The following is a 15236-nucleotide window of genomic DNA, read 5'->3' as shown; positions in this document are numbered from 1 at the left end:
ACAGAGGACTACCTATTCATATAAACAGTGCCTCCTTCTTTCTCATTCTCCTCAGTGGCAAGGTCTTTTTCCATTAGTCTTCTTTAATTCCTTTTTATCAGAGTAAATTTCCTTCATTTCCTCTTCAAGAACTCTCTCTACTATCCGTTTCTTTGGATTTCATCTTTTATTTTTAACCTTGGCTTTTCTCTAATTATCTTAGGTGCCATCGAATCTTCTTTATACATAAATGGGATATGAATCAATAAATAATTTATAAAATTGTTAACTCAGAAACTGACGGTTTGGTTTTCCCAGTTACATTACAGCCTTTGGACATAATGCCAGAGCCCAAAACCTTGAGTTACAGATGTTTCTCCTTCTTTCTTACATAAAATGAACACCCACCCAATTTTTAAAAAAATAAAAATATCAAGTATTGAGAAGAAAAAATAATTTAGAATCCCAGATTTCTTACCTTTGGATGTTTTCCCTATGTGTATAGATATGCCTGAATCTCAAGAAGGAAGAACTATGGGGCGCCTGGGTGGCGCAGTCGGTTAAGTGTCCGACTTCAGCCAGGTCACGATCTCGCGGTCCGTGAGTTCGAGCCCCGTGTCAGGCTCTGGGCTGATGGCTCAGAGCCTGGAGCCTGTTTCCGATTCTGTGTCTCCCTCTCTCTCTGCCCCTCCCCCGTTCATGCTCTGTCTCTCTCTGTCCCAAAAATAAATAAAAAACGTTGAAAAAAAAATTTAAAAAAAAAAAAAGAAGGAAGAACTATAAGTAAAACTTTCAGTGGCTGCTTTACTCTGTAACCCACCAAGACATAAGCAGCACTTTTGGGTTTTTTTTTATTGATTTTGGTTTTTATTTATTTTTGAGAGAGAAAGAGACAGAGTGCAAGCAGAGGAGGAGCTGAGAGAGAAATGGAGACACAGAATCTACAGAATCTGAAGCAGGCTCCAGACTCTGAGCTGTCAGCACAGAGCCTGATGCAGGGCTTGAACTCATGAACCGTGAGACCATGACCTGAGCCAAAGTCGGACGCTTAACCAACTGAGCCACCCAGATGTCCCCATAAGCCGCACTTTTAAACCTTGAAACAAAATCAGGGAGGAAAATGTCATCCCTCCTTCCATCCTCTTTTCCTCCTTTGCTCTCTCCCTTCCGTCCCTACCCAGATTTGGCATGCCTAGAACCTGTGTCAGTGCCCAGTAAAAATTAACAGTGCCAGACACGGTAGCCAATATATCTAGGAGAACATAAGTGACTCTAGATGGGGAACTGTAATGCTGGGAAAAACAGAGGCTGTGGTGCGCAGAGCTGTAGCAGCATTCAGGGGAAGTTGCTTAACCCAGCACGCATAGGAAACATCCCCTGGAGGTACTTTCCAAAAGATTTGGTAGAAGGATGAACATTTTGAGCCACTTGAGTCCAATATCAGTCAAATAAATAAAATAAACCAATGAAATTTGAGCCATGGCCATTGATACGACCTCATTCATCTACAAAGTCTTATAGACCCTAGGGAAATTCAGGTGTTAGTTGGGACATTCTTAGATACTCAAGGCCTAATAAATTTGTGCCCCATTTCATAATGTGGGTTCTCCCCTTGCCATACCCCTTCTGTAATTAATGGCTATGCCCACTACAAAATGCAGATTTCCTTTTTAAATATTTAAGCTTTGATTCCCAAATTAATTTAGGACTCCATTTCTTCTGAAAGCATATATAAAAATTGTCTTGGGGCGCCTGGGTGGCGCAGTCGGTTAAGCGTCCGACTTCAGCCAGGTCACGATCTCGCAGTCCGTGAGTTCGAGCCCCGCGTCGGGCTCTGGGCTGATGGCTCAGAGCCTGGAGCCTGTTTCTGATTCTGTGTCTCCCTCTCTCTCTGCCCCTCCCCCGTTCATACTCTGTCTCTCTCTGTCCCAAAAATAAATAAACGTTGAAAAAAAAATTAAAAAAAAATAAAAATAAAAATTGTCTTACACTGGCAGGATGAATGCAACAATGTGTATTCTGATTAATGCAGGAATAAAAAGGCTGAAGACATAGGGACAATCCCAACATGTCAATGTCAACCCATAGTCTTGAACAAAGGTTTTATAAAAGAAACTCTCTATGTCCAAAGGACTCCTAGAAAGAAGCATGTCTGATTTAAATCTATAGTTTCCAGCTCTCCTATTTAGTTTGTGGTTAAACACTGACTCCCATGGTATTTTACACTTGAATAATTTTATTTTACATACACACACACACACACACACACACACACACACACACACTGGTGCCTTGCTATTATACCATATTGTTGTTTTAATATTAGGGAACTATTGAAATACTAGAATTCAGTCTTTACAAAATGACAATAATGTTACTTTAACTGCCTGTAAAATACAGTTTTCTTACTATAGTGACATTCACATTGAATTGCAACACAATTTTGTATTATGCAATTTCTTAAGACCCTTAATATGCTTCTAGCTCTTAGGAGTATGATTTGATTTTAACTGTATACATAAAATGTAAATATAATAACTGCAGATGATATGTTCCATGTAATGAATCAAATGATCTCTATAGACCAAGAAAGTCAGAAACCTTCGAAAACTACCTCAGTGTTTTCCAGCCAGTGAACTTCATCATGTGAATATCATCTTGTCAGCGGGGGCCCCTTTACAGAAGGACTTGTTAGGCAATGTCTGGTGCAAATACCATTGTAGTAGGGTTTCGAGTGTCTGTGCAGTTACCTAGACTCTCTGGGGCAATCAGCCCTTTTGATAATAATTCTGAAAATTGATTCATGGGCTCTTACAACTAGAAAGGCTCTTAGAGATCATCTAATATAGCCAAACTCCCTCAATCGGGACCTACTTCTAGACACACACAATGGATCTGGTTCTTCTCTCAGTATTTCCCTTAGTTTTGCTTGTGCAGTACCTTCGCCTGTTCAGAATCCAGAGCTATAGCAGCAGTCTGAATACCTACCTCTATGATGCTTCCAAATTTTATTTCATGTTCATTAAACTGAAAGCTAGCATTTCTATGGCATAGCTCTTTTTCTTTAATGTGAAGAATGGGAGCCACCAGAACAGAAACTGGACTAAACTGGACTAACCTCAAGGCATTTTGCAGGAGAAACTCAGGCTGCATAGCTCTGAGGACCAGCTGCCCATCACGGAGTGGCTTTCCCTGGAAAACGCTAGTGAATTGGGGGTCAGTCAAAGACTGACAAACCATGAGCTGTTTGCAATATGAGGACCCTAAATCCTGTTCATTCTTCAAAACCCAGTTTAAATATCTCATTCCCCTTCCTAATATTAATAATTAATATCACTTCTTCTGATTCCCAAGTGCTTTGTATACCTCTTTGCTGTGGTTTAAGAATCTCTGCCAGTGAGATTGCGTAGTTTATTGAGGAACATGACTCTATCTTATCAATTTTGTTATCTTCAATGCCTGAAATAGAATAGTTATTTAATAAATGTCTGAATGGAGAAGAAAATGTCAAAGAAAAACATGAAGATAGCATACTCTTTTTATTCAACATCAGGGAGCATCAGGAAAAGAATGTAAAAACGTATGAAATCTCCTCTCCCCCTTGCATGACCAGAAAAGCCTATGAATATAGTCAGATAGTCCTAACCAGTGTAGTAAATTCATTTCTGAAAACGAGGCAAGTTTACATTGTCTCTGCACCTCTGATATCTCTGACCAATGTTATTTAAATCGTTTACTCTTTGTTCAGGTAATTCTCAGTGCCACACATCCTCCAATAATGTTAACCAACTGCACACTCGCAGAACGTAGATTGATTGCAGAAAAACGCCAACATTTTCTTTCATAAATACTTTCACACAGGACACAGAACTGTCTCTGCAAGTCACTTTATTAACGTCGTTTGAAAAACAGATTGACTTCAGGAGCTATTGTCTGTGACATTTTGCTGCTGATTTCCTTCGTCCCGCACTCTGTACTGTAGTCTCCACAAAAGAACACTAGAGGGATCAGCTTCATATTTTTCAGAGGCCTTTGTGTTAACCAAGCCAAGTACAATTATGGCTCTTCCCAGAAGAGGGAAAGAATAATGTTGGCAATAGAGTGTTACCCACCCAGAACCACACAAAAAGCTGCAAATATAACCAAAATGGCTTTCTCAGCCTTTATAAACCCAGAAAGCTACGTGGCATTTTCTGTGGCCAGAGGCAGCACTTGAAGAGATTACCTTTAAAAAGCTGGTTAGAGGTCTGTCGGAGCTTTGAAAGAAACTCAAAACCTGGGGAGGGATTGAAGGAATAAATAAGCAGACTTGTTGTTTAATAAGACTGCCAATTTTTTTTTTTTTTTTTTTTTTTTTTTTTTACTTCCAAGGGACAAAATCAAGTAAATGTCAGATTTTTTCCAGCTGGTAAACACATTCAGATTTCAGACGAAAATCCTCCAAAAAGAGTAGGGTTGATAATGACAAAGTAAGAAAAACATGAATTCCTTTTTTTTTTTTTTTTCAAAATAGGATAGAAAAATAATTCAGTCATCCTTAATCTGGACATTTTTCCTCTTCACTTCGCCTAAATTGTGGATGTGAATAAAGACATAAATGGATGAAACAGTATAATTTTAGTGTTTATGGATGCATAAGAGAACTAATCAAGCTGGTGATCCAAGTCTGTCAGAACTAACACGGTAACTGAATCAGATAAAATTAAAGGGGAAAAAAAATCCTCGCGTCTGCAGTGTCACTCTGTAGCTTTAATCTGTCAGTTTCAGAAAGACATTGTCAGCTCCTATACTGATCTGGTTAGTGAACTACCTCACTTGCTGATCCTCTCACCCTCCTGGTCCCTGTGGTTTGTCCTGATTAAAATGAAAACCATATTGCTCTAATAATTTGACCCTACCATTTCTCTTCTCAAAACTTTGCAGTGGCTTTTAATTGCACTAAAACCTGGAATCCAATTTAAAATCGATTTGGGGGCTCTAAGTCCATGTCTCAAATGTTCTCATGTCTCTGACCCCACTGCTGGCCTCACTGCTCTCCACAGTCAGGAATGTCAGTCCAGGCAGTCAATCTGCTTGACTCCAATAACATCCTGACATGATTCCCCTCTCTCTTGATTGTACCTTTCTCTTCTCCAATAAATAAACTCTCAGCTGGAGTGCAGCCACAACGGCCTATTTTTGTTGGTCATGCCAGTTGTCATTTATAAGATTTGATGTGCAATATATCTTGTCTTGTTTCTTCTGAAATTATAAACTCCATGCTTTTTGACTTCTCGATAAGTCCACAGCTTGGGGGGCTCCAGAAAAGTGGTTGACTCTTCACTGGAGGATATCTGAAAGGAAGCTCCGATGTTTGTTTTTATAAGCCAAGAGTGATAATATAAATTCAAAACTTTCTAGAAAAGCGCTGTGATTCCCTTCAGACATCCCTCTTCATTCCTCACTCCTGATTTGGTCCCTCCCTGCTCTGTAAAAAAATAGAAAAAGAACCCTGGCTTTCCTATATTGTGGAACTTTCCAGCAATGTCCTTCCATAAAAGGGATGGGTCTTGTTTCAGAGCCAAGGGATCTGCCTCCAACAGTTTGGGCTGCATGGTGGTAGGGTTTTTTTTTTTATACTTTTAGACAACGTGGAAGTGTCTGGAATGGTGCCTTCATTCCTAGCCATTCTAAGAATTACTCAGTGTTTCAGGGCCCTGAGCCAGTAACCACTGCCCATCCACCTCTGCCACGTTAGCTCTGATGGGGGAAGGGGGTGAGCTGTGGGTTCAGGAAGGCCAGAGTGATGGGGTCCCCCATGCTGAGAAACCCATCACAAGACTGACAGTAATTCTGAAAGGCAAAAACACCCACCCTCTAGTTCCTACTACCCCCACTGTCTATAGAACTGTAGCAAGTAAGTTGTTTAGAAATCACCCTCACCTGGGCTTCTCAAAGTTTAAGGTGCCAAGACTCTTAGCAAGGCCATGACCCACATATCCAAGCCCTGGGCAACCCTGGCCTCAGGCTGCATCCATCCAGACAGGGTTCCTTTTTCTTTCTTTCTTTCTTTTTTTTTTTAATTTTGGGAGATGGCATATGCCTGTCCTCTGCTCTGCTGTTTGAGCCATCTCCTTTGCAGCTACCGGGCTGGTGGATGCTCCCTAACATCACAAGCTCCCCAACATAGAACCCAGGAACTTGAACCAGTAAACGTCAGTGAGTTTGAATTTCTGATGAAATTAACTGTGAATAAAAAGGTGAGGCTTTGTTGGACTGTATAGGTTCTGCAAGAAAAATGGATCTCTTTGGTTCTAAGAAGTTGGCCTAGGTGTCTTGCTCTAACTGATTCATATAAAGTGCTACTGCCTAACCAGGAAGCTGTAATGTCCTTTTTATATACACACACGTTCATGCACGTGCATGCATGTGCGTGTGCACGCATACACACACACACACACACACACACACACACACACACACACACACACACTGTGTTCACTATGAAGGGGTATCAAGATGGGTTTGAATCTTGCTTGTCTCTGACATTTATGATTCTGACACGTTATTACGCATGAGTCTTAATAAGTTCATCTATAAAATGAGGTAGAACTGATTAAACCCACTCCACTCCCTCATGGTCTATCCTCACTTTTCTAATATTTTAACATGAGTGTTCCACAGTCTCCCTTGGTAATCTAATCAAATTCTAAATCACCATTCTGATCACAATGTATTTTCCTACCGGAAGGGACCTTGTGTGCTGTGTTGCTCTGTGTCTTCACTACCTTAAAATATACTTGGTACAACAAACATTGGTTGACTTAATGAGAGGCGGGAAAAACTGCTTAGTCTCCAGTCTCAAGTCTGCCACACAAAAAGCTGTAAGTAACCCCTAGCCAGTCGTCTGAGCTGCTTTGGCGAGTTTCTTCATCTGTAGAACAAAGTGTTTGCAGTACAGAGACTCTGGTTCTCGAAGACACTCTTTCTCAGTTAGGAGATTATTGCAACCTTCAGTTCTTTTCCCTGCTGAACTTTCATCATCTCAGGCAGTCTTCACATCAAAAAGACATCCCCTGATCATTCAGAATGCAGGCTCCAAGCCCAGCTGCTTCGGTTTGTATCTCAGCCCTCCCAGTAACTAGCTCTGGGTTTGGGGACAGACTCTTCAATCTTCCTGAGCCTGTTTTTTATCTGTAAAATGGAAATAATAATGCTACTACCTCAGGGAGCTGTTGTGATAAGCAGGTGACTACATTCATGTAAAGAATCAGAAAAGTGTGTGATTAAGAGTGGGCACTCAATAAAAGTTCACTATAACTATATGACTATCTTTCATTCCCATATTTTGAATTTAGATAAGTAAAAGTGACTGGCATTTGGGAATTTTGAATATAATTCCTGTTTTTATTTCAAAATTTTCTCTTTGTGGTCAATTGTAGTCTAAATTCTATTCATAGCAATCTAACTGGGTGCCAAGTATAAGGAGCATAACTGTTTTTTAAAAAGCCTTGGATGCAATATCCATCCTATTTATCAAGAATATGACTAATAGCATCTTCTAAAACTTACAGTGTAGTATGTGTCCTTATGCTCATCCTAAGCCACAAATCGAAGGACTTCAACCAAGTTTACCTGGTCTTGACTTCTATATCTTTATCCTCATGAGGGAGATTTTTTTTTAATATGAAATTTATTGTCAAATTGGTTTCCATACAACACCCAGTGCTCATCCCAACAGGTTCCCTCCTCAATGCCCATCACCCACTTTCCCCTCCCCTGACCCCTATCAGCCCTCAGTTTATTCTCAGTATTTAAGAGTCTCTTATGGTTTGGCTCCCTCCCTCTCTAGCTTTTTTTTCCCCTTTCCCTCCCCCACGGACTTCTGTTAAGTTTCTCAGGATCCACATAAGAGTGAAAACATATGATATCTGTCTTTCTCTGTATGACTTATTTCACTTAGCATAACACTCTCCAGTTCCATCCACGTTGCTACAAAAGGCCACATTTCATTCTTTTTCATTGTCAAGTAGTATTCCATTGTATATATAAACCACAACTTCTTTATCCATTCATCAGTTGATGGAAATTTAGGCTCTTTCCATAATTTGGCTACTGTTGAAAGTGCTGCTATGAACATTGGGGTACAAGTGCCCCTATGCATCAGTACTCCTGTATCCCTTGGGTAAATTCCTAGCAGTGCTATTGCTGGGTCTTAGGGTAGATCTATTTTTAATTTTTTGAGGAACCTCCACACTGTTTTCCAATGGCTATACCAGTTTGCATTCCTCATGAGAGAGATTTTGATCTCCCTATATTTAACATCAGTTTTATTACTTTCTTCTTTAGGGAATGAAGAAACTTTTCACTTTAGAAGTGAAGAAACATTCAAAAAATCACATTGCTTGTCCTTAAAGTTTTTATTGTTACTATTATTAATCTAGCTCCAATCACACATCGGGACACAATTTTCCCTGTGGTGGAACATGGTCATTTTGCTATTCTGAGCAGAGTTTGTGAAGACTGAAGTTGAAAGAGCTGTGAACTATGGATAACCTGTATATTCCAAAATGGTTGTTACATTATTATTTTTCTCACAATTATCAAAAAAAACACACAGATTTATTTAGTAAGGCTCAGAACAATGAAATAAATACAGTACTGATTTCAAATGCAAATGTCATGTCATTGCTAAATGAGTCAACCTTCAAAAGACAATGATAAATCAAGCAGATAATTTCTGCGTGTCAAAGAGTTTTAAAGGTGATAGCTAGTAAATTGAAGTACACATCAAAGTTTCTCAAATAAAAATGTTAAATATAAGTTACTTCTTCATACACATCTAAAACCTGTCAAGTACAGGGGAAAATAATCTGTCTCACCCCCAACCATTAACTGAACAGATCACAGAAGTAACTGGCATCTTTCCACCTCCCAGGAGTGGCCCCAGAGTAGAGTGGCAGCAGCATCATTTCACCTGTGTGGGCGAGTCACCGAGTTCTGACCCCTCCAGCAGCAATGATGACTGGGCTGCAACATGTCCACATTGAAATGGCAGTGCCCGTGTGTGGTTAGAATGCCAGACTCAGAAAACATTTCTGGATGCGTCAAGGCTTGAGCCTGTTGAGGTCTAGCTTATTGGTCATCTGAGCCAGAAAGGACACAGGGTGATTTATAAATACGTGTGCATACCCTGTGGAAATCACTTGGAGGAGGATTCTCTGAAACACCGAACTTCTTGCAGCCAAGCATGCAGGGTCTTGAGCTTTAAGATGTGGGTGTCTGAGTTAATGACAACACCTATTTTCACCAGCTCACGAAGCCTGAGCCCCCCAGGTTACATGTGTCTTACATATTTTGAAGAGAGATTGATGCTACCTGTTGTTAATTTATGAAGTGAGTGGGTTGAGATTTAAGGAGGCGGATAAATCGTGACATGCAAATGATTTTTCCTCCCCCTATGGATCAGAACCTTAATCATACAATAAATATTCTTGTTCTCCATGTGGATGATGCAGGTGATCTCAATTCACAAGGGCATGTAAAATCCAATATGTATTTTTCCATTCCCAAGTGAAAAAGATTTTAGGTAAACTACTACCTTTGTACTGGAATTTGTTTATCACTGACGGGCACATAAACAACGCTGTTGGAAATTATAGAGGAGCAGCCCAATTACTTGTCAGCACCGTTCTCCTCTCTTAAGCCAGAGTCCATGTGCTGTGCCTTTAAGGCAGGGGGCCTTGCTCCCAACTTGGGGCTGAACTCTGTCCTCCTGGGCCAGTGAGTCAGATTCTGCAGGCTCAGACAGATGGAATCTCCCCCAGTGAGAGCCCACAGCCTTCTACAGGGAAAAAGACATCAGAGTGCCTGAGGGGAATAGTTCCCCCTCTGACCTCCCAGCTCCAAGTATTCTTTACTGAGAGGGCCAGAATGTCCTGAAAGCCTGTGAAAATTAAAAAGTGTAATTCATGACACGGGCAAAACTTTTCCTTCCCCCCATCATCTAGGACCACCTAGGGAAAATATAGAAATGGCCTAATGCCAGATTCAGGACTGAGGGAAGAGAACCAGAGCCAATTTCTTTTCAATCTTTCCATAGTACCTACACCACACACACACACACACACACACACACACACACACACACACACACGTGCGCGCGCGCGCAGTTTCAAGTTTCAAGACAGGGATAAGAAGAGAAATTCAGTGAGAAACTATAGCTCTTCCCCCAAAATGTGTGTGTGTGTGTGTGTGTGTGTGTGTGTGTGTGTGTGAGAGAGAGAGAGAGAGAGAGAGAGAGAGAGAGAGAGAGAAGCAGGGGAAGGAAAGAGAGCTACATCTAGAAACTCTAACTTTTCACCACTTCTCAGAAGAAAAGAGAGATGGAGAGAGGAGGAAGAGGAGAGAAGTGGAAGAAAGGCAGGGGGAGGAGGGACAAGGATGAGGGAGGGAGGAAGAGAGAGGGAGTGGGAGAGGCAGCTGAGATGATAAACTGAAAGAACAATCAAAACAAAGTTTCCTCTCCCTTCCTCCCACACTTGCAGATTTTTTTTTTTTTTTTTTGGCAGCTTCCAACCTTGCTAACATTCCCAAGAGCAAGTTTTAAAGAAATTCTCAAGAGGCCCACAGAACTCAGTACATGGACACACTGGAAATGTCTGAGTCTCCGATGGCTCTGAACCGGGGCCCTGGAGGAGTTGCATTTGACTGTGAATGCAGGCTTAAAAAGAGCTCCGTAGCACTAGGAGCTGTCTGTCTGTCCCTGGTCCCTCCTAAGGCCCTGAGGAGAAGTAGAGTGGTGCCTGGGCCACATCCACCCCAGGCCAAAGCCAGAGGGCCCTGTGGAATCCAGCTCACCACCCCTACCCTGGCTCGCTAAACCATCCCAGATCTTTGTTTGTAAATGTTACTGTCTTCTGTGTTCAAATGTGCAGAATAGTATCAGAAAGAAAGCAAAAAAGGAACAGCTTTTTTTGTTAAGTACAAAGAAACATTTGATGTTAGCACAGATTAAGTGAAATAGGACCTTATTTTTACATCCCAAATTGAGGAATGGGATAGCTGATTTATAGATGTAAAACTCTTTCCTAAAAGTAGAAATTAAAACTTACTTAAGCTTTGCTTCCTAATGGTTTAGTGCACGACTAGCTTGTAAACTAGCATGGTTCCTGTTCTGTAATGACATTTTGATTCAAGTTTGAAACACTAAGGTGGAGATTAAAAATCTGCTAATAATCTATTCTTAATTTAAAAATGCAATCCAAGAAGATGTAACATTTAACAACTTAGATTCTTTTTGTAACAGCATAGCCTTTAGTTAATCTTGTTAACCTAGCAACAAATTTATCCACTGATCAAATATATTAGATAATAATATGAAAAGATTCAGTAACATTGAAATATACTATTGGTTTTATCTCCCTTCTGAAGAGATTTCCATTGGTTTCCTTTTTCCAACCATTTCTTTAGCTTGGAATCCAAAGCCTTTAATAATCTGATTATTTTCTTTCTTTCTTTCTTTCTTTCTTTCTTTCTTTCTTTCTTTCTTTCTTTCTTTCTTCCCTTCCTCCCTCCCTCCTTCCCTTCCTTCCTTTTCCTTCTTTCTCTTTTTTCTCTTATTAATGTCCTTATGAACATGGATCTGTCTCTTTATGTCTCATAGCTTTCCTCATGCTATTTCTTTTTTCTAGAATGACTCTCTTTTCCCTACTCTCTGCCCATGTCAGTCCTGCTCATCCTCCAAAGACTAATGAGTACTGCCATCTATTTCAATTCTTCCAATTGGATATTTCTACCTAAAGCTTTGACATATGACCTCCATTGTGGCTGCTTATATTTCTTATGCCCCTCAGTAGAAGACATGTTCTCTGTTCTGTTCTTTATCATAGTTTTATCCCCCCCACTGTACATGGCCTAACCTCCATGTTGAAAAACATACTAATTCCTTGAACACCACCACCTGCCCCCTTCCCCCTTGCAATGAGCAAGTACCAGAGCAGCAATGCCAATTTTTTTTCTCAGTCATCTGCTGTGATCTGCTAACGTAGAGACAGAGTTTTCTTTGGTATACACAGATATCATTGCAATGCAAGTAAAGCAAAACTGTAGGTCTCAAGCACACAGACCTGCCAAGTGAAATGATTAACTTGAATAATCACATGAAGCCAGGTTCCCAGAAGTCCCCCTAACCCTGGGTCTCTAGATCGCCACCACACCATACAACTATGGGGATGTGCCTCTGAAAATTGAATTGACCAAATGTGTCCATTTGTCTCATTTGGTTTGCCTAATCAATACAAAACAGGTTTACTACAAGGACCGAAAATGTTCTTGTCTATTCCTCTAAAAATCTTAGACCTTAATCTGTTTTCATAGGATCAGCTACTTGAACTCTTCTTTATTTTCCAGAGTCTTCCATTTGGCTTATGAAACATTCCACCATGTTGCCTAAAGGTAGATATTAATTTACTCACAGGAACTGAACTGTTTTCCCCTTAATTAAACATTGCCTTCTCGACCGCATTATATGATTTTCAAAAGAAAAAGACAAAGCAAAACAAAACAAAAACCCCTATATTTGCTGAAAGGGTTGAGGATTTTTATGAAGCATTTCAACTGATTTGTCAGAAAGCAATATGCAGTACAGCTGTTCTCTACCCCTAAAGCTGGCCTCTCAGATTTTTTGCAGTGCCTTTTTTTCAACCTCTCTCCCCGCCTTCAGGCATACTTTTCTTCTGTTATTGCTCTTCCTTGCTCTCTCTCTGCCTGCACCCTTTCACTCCCGACTCCTCACTTGTGTGTCCCAGAGGGAGGAGGCAGGAGTGTAAGTGGAGAGCACAGTCACTTTGGCACACAACTGTGTCCTTAATGGGCATGAGAAGAATTCACTAATAATCACTCAAATACAACCAAAGTATTCAACACAGAAGAAACAGGTGGATACATTTTCCAAACAAATCATCCTGCCCTTTATGAGGTTAAAAAAGGAAAAAGTACACTGCTTGGGGAAAATAACATATACCTCAGGAAGTCATACCAGATATAAATCAATGTGTTTCAGAAGTCTAGATGTCTCTGCCTAAAATTCAGAACTTGGAGTTCAATTTTCATATTTTTAACCATAACAACCACCAAGACAAAGAGATATTTACTTAAAATCTGGACATTTCAAGGGTGAATATATACTTTTTTTAATGTTCATTATTTTTGAGGGAGAGAGAGAGTGTGAACAGGGTAGGGGCAGAGAGAGAGGAAGACACAGAATCTGAAGCAGGCTCCAGGCTCAGCTGTCAACACAAAGCCTGACACAGGGCTTGAACTCACCAGCCGAGATATCATGACCTGAGCCAAAGTTGGACACTTAACTGACTGAGCCACCCAGGTGCCCCAAGATATACTTCTTCATCAGTATTAAGTGTTTTATGTTTTTTCTCATGAGTAAATTAAGAAAATATATCAAACACAATTCTCAATCTTTCAAAAATGAAAACAAAAATGCTTGATCTAGGATCATATGTGAGTGCATTTGGTTCAAGGTAGAAAGGTAGGCAGTCTGAATGAAATGACAGTGGTCTCTCCTGACAGTTTATAGGTTTTACTTGTCCTCAAGGACCAGTGTCAAGGGTATCATAAAGTTATATCCAAAGCTAGAGAACAGAGCCTAGCAACAGGTGTGGTATCTTCCTCATAAAATGTAGTGTGTTTATCTATCCTCCATGTTTTCACATATTCATTCATCAGTGCTTATGACGTTGTAGGCACTGAGTAGATTCTGAAGACATAGCAAAGAAGAAAACAAAGTCTCTGCCCTCCTGAACTTTATCTTCCAGTGGAAAAAGACAGATAAAGGAGAAATAAACAGATAAATGGTATGGCAGATGATGATGCATGCTAAGAGGGTAGGAATTGTTGCTTTAAATAGATGTGTTTAAAAAGTCTCTCACAGAGATGACATTTGAGCAGAGACCTGAAGGGAGTGAATGAGTGAGTCATGTGAATAACTGTGGGAAGACTGTCTCAGGCAGCAAGAACACAGCAAGTGCAAAGGCCCTGAGACATGTCTAGTATGTTTCAGGAGCAGCAAGGGGACCAGTGAGGCTAGAGCAGAGTAATTGAGGGGAGAGAAGTGCAAGGTAAGGAGGTCAAAGTGGACACAGAGCACATCCTGTAGAAGCCTGTCAGCGAATAAATGGACTTTGTATTTTACTCTGAATGAGATGGGAAGGTTTTAGATGGCTCAGAGAAAAGAAGAGACATAACCTTAAATATTTTAAAAGGATCATCTGGGGGCACCTGGGTAGCTCAGTTCGTTAAGCATCCAACTTCGGCTCAGGTCATGATCTCATGGTTGTGAGTTCAATCTCCGTGTTGGGCTCTGTGCGAACAGCTCAGAGACTGGAGCCTGCTTCAGGTTCTATGTCTCCTCTCTCTCTGCCCCTCCCCTACTCACACTCTGTCTCTCTCTCTCTCTCTCTCTCTCTCTCTCTCTCTCTCTGTCTCTTTGTCTCTCTCTCTCTCTCAAAAATAAACATTAAAAATTTTTTTTTTAAAAAAGGATCATTTGGATGCTGCATGTAGGATAGACTAAAATAACAGTGGTAAAAGTGGTAATAGGTAATGATGTACCTTGAAGATAGAGCTGCCAAGATTCAATAGATACATTGGTGCAAAGGATGAAAGTGGGTGGGGACAGTGAGAGGAAGGAAGGAAGGAAAGAAGGAAGGAAGGAGGGGAGGGAGGGAATCCCAGGTTCTTGGTCTGAGCAATAGAGATAGAGATAGCTAGAGAGATAGAGTTGCCATTTACTACAATGTAGGATACAGTGGAGTCAGGAGAGGGGTTTCTTTCCCTCCTTCCTTCCTTTCTTCCTTTCATTATTTTTTTAATAATAATAAAAAAATTATTTTGTCAAGAAATTACCCGACAGTTATCCTGATAGGAATCATCCAATAGGGAAAGAAAAAACAAAAACAGTGATGCTAGAGTGATACTGGGTATAAGGGACAGGACTGGCCTTGGTTAAGAAGCTGGCAAGTTCATGCATAGACACAGGAGTCAAGATAGAGCTTGGTGGGTTATTAGAAGTGGTAGTGGGAAGTTGGGGACATTTTCTTCCATTTGGTTCTATTTTCTCTGGTCTTTGATGAGGAATTAGGATAAAGAATGTTTCTCATTATCCTCCTCATTTTATCTCTGATCCAGTTATCAGCACTCTACAACCATCCAAACCCTTCACTGTACCACCTTGGAATAGCTTACCCATTAGCAGCAAGCCA

This window comes from Herpailurus yagouaroundi, unplaced genomic scaffold (assembly GCF_014898765.1).
Source record: "Herpailurus yagouaroundi ecotype Mexico unplaced genomic scaffold, PumYag 100, whole genome shotgun sequence".
NCBI classification, from domain to species: domain Eukaryota; kingdom Metazoa; phylum Chordata; class Mammalia; order Carnivora; family Felidae; genus Herpailurus; species Herpailurus yagouaroundi.
The sequence above is the reverse complement of the archived record's forward strand: the minus strand, read 5'-3'. Positions refer to the sequence as shown.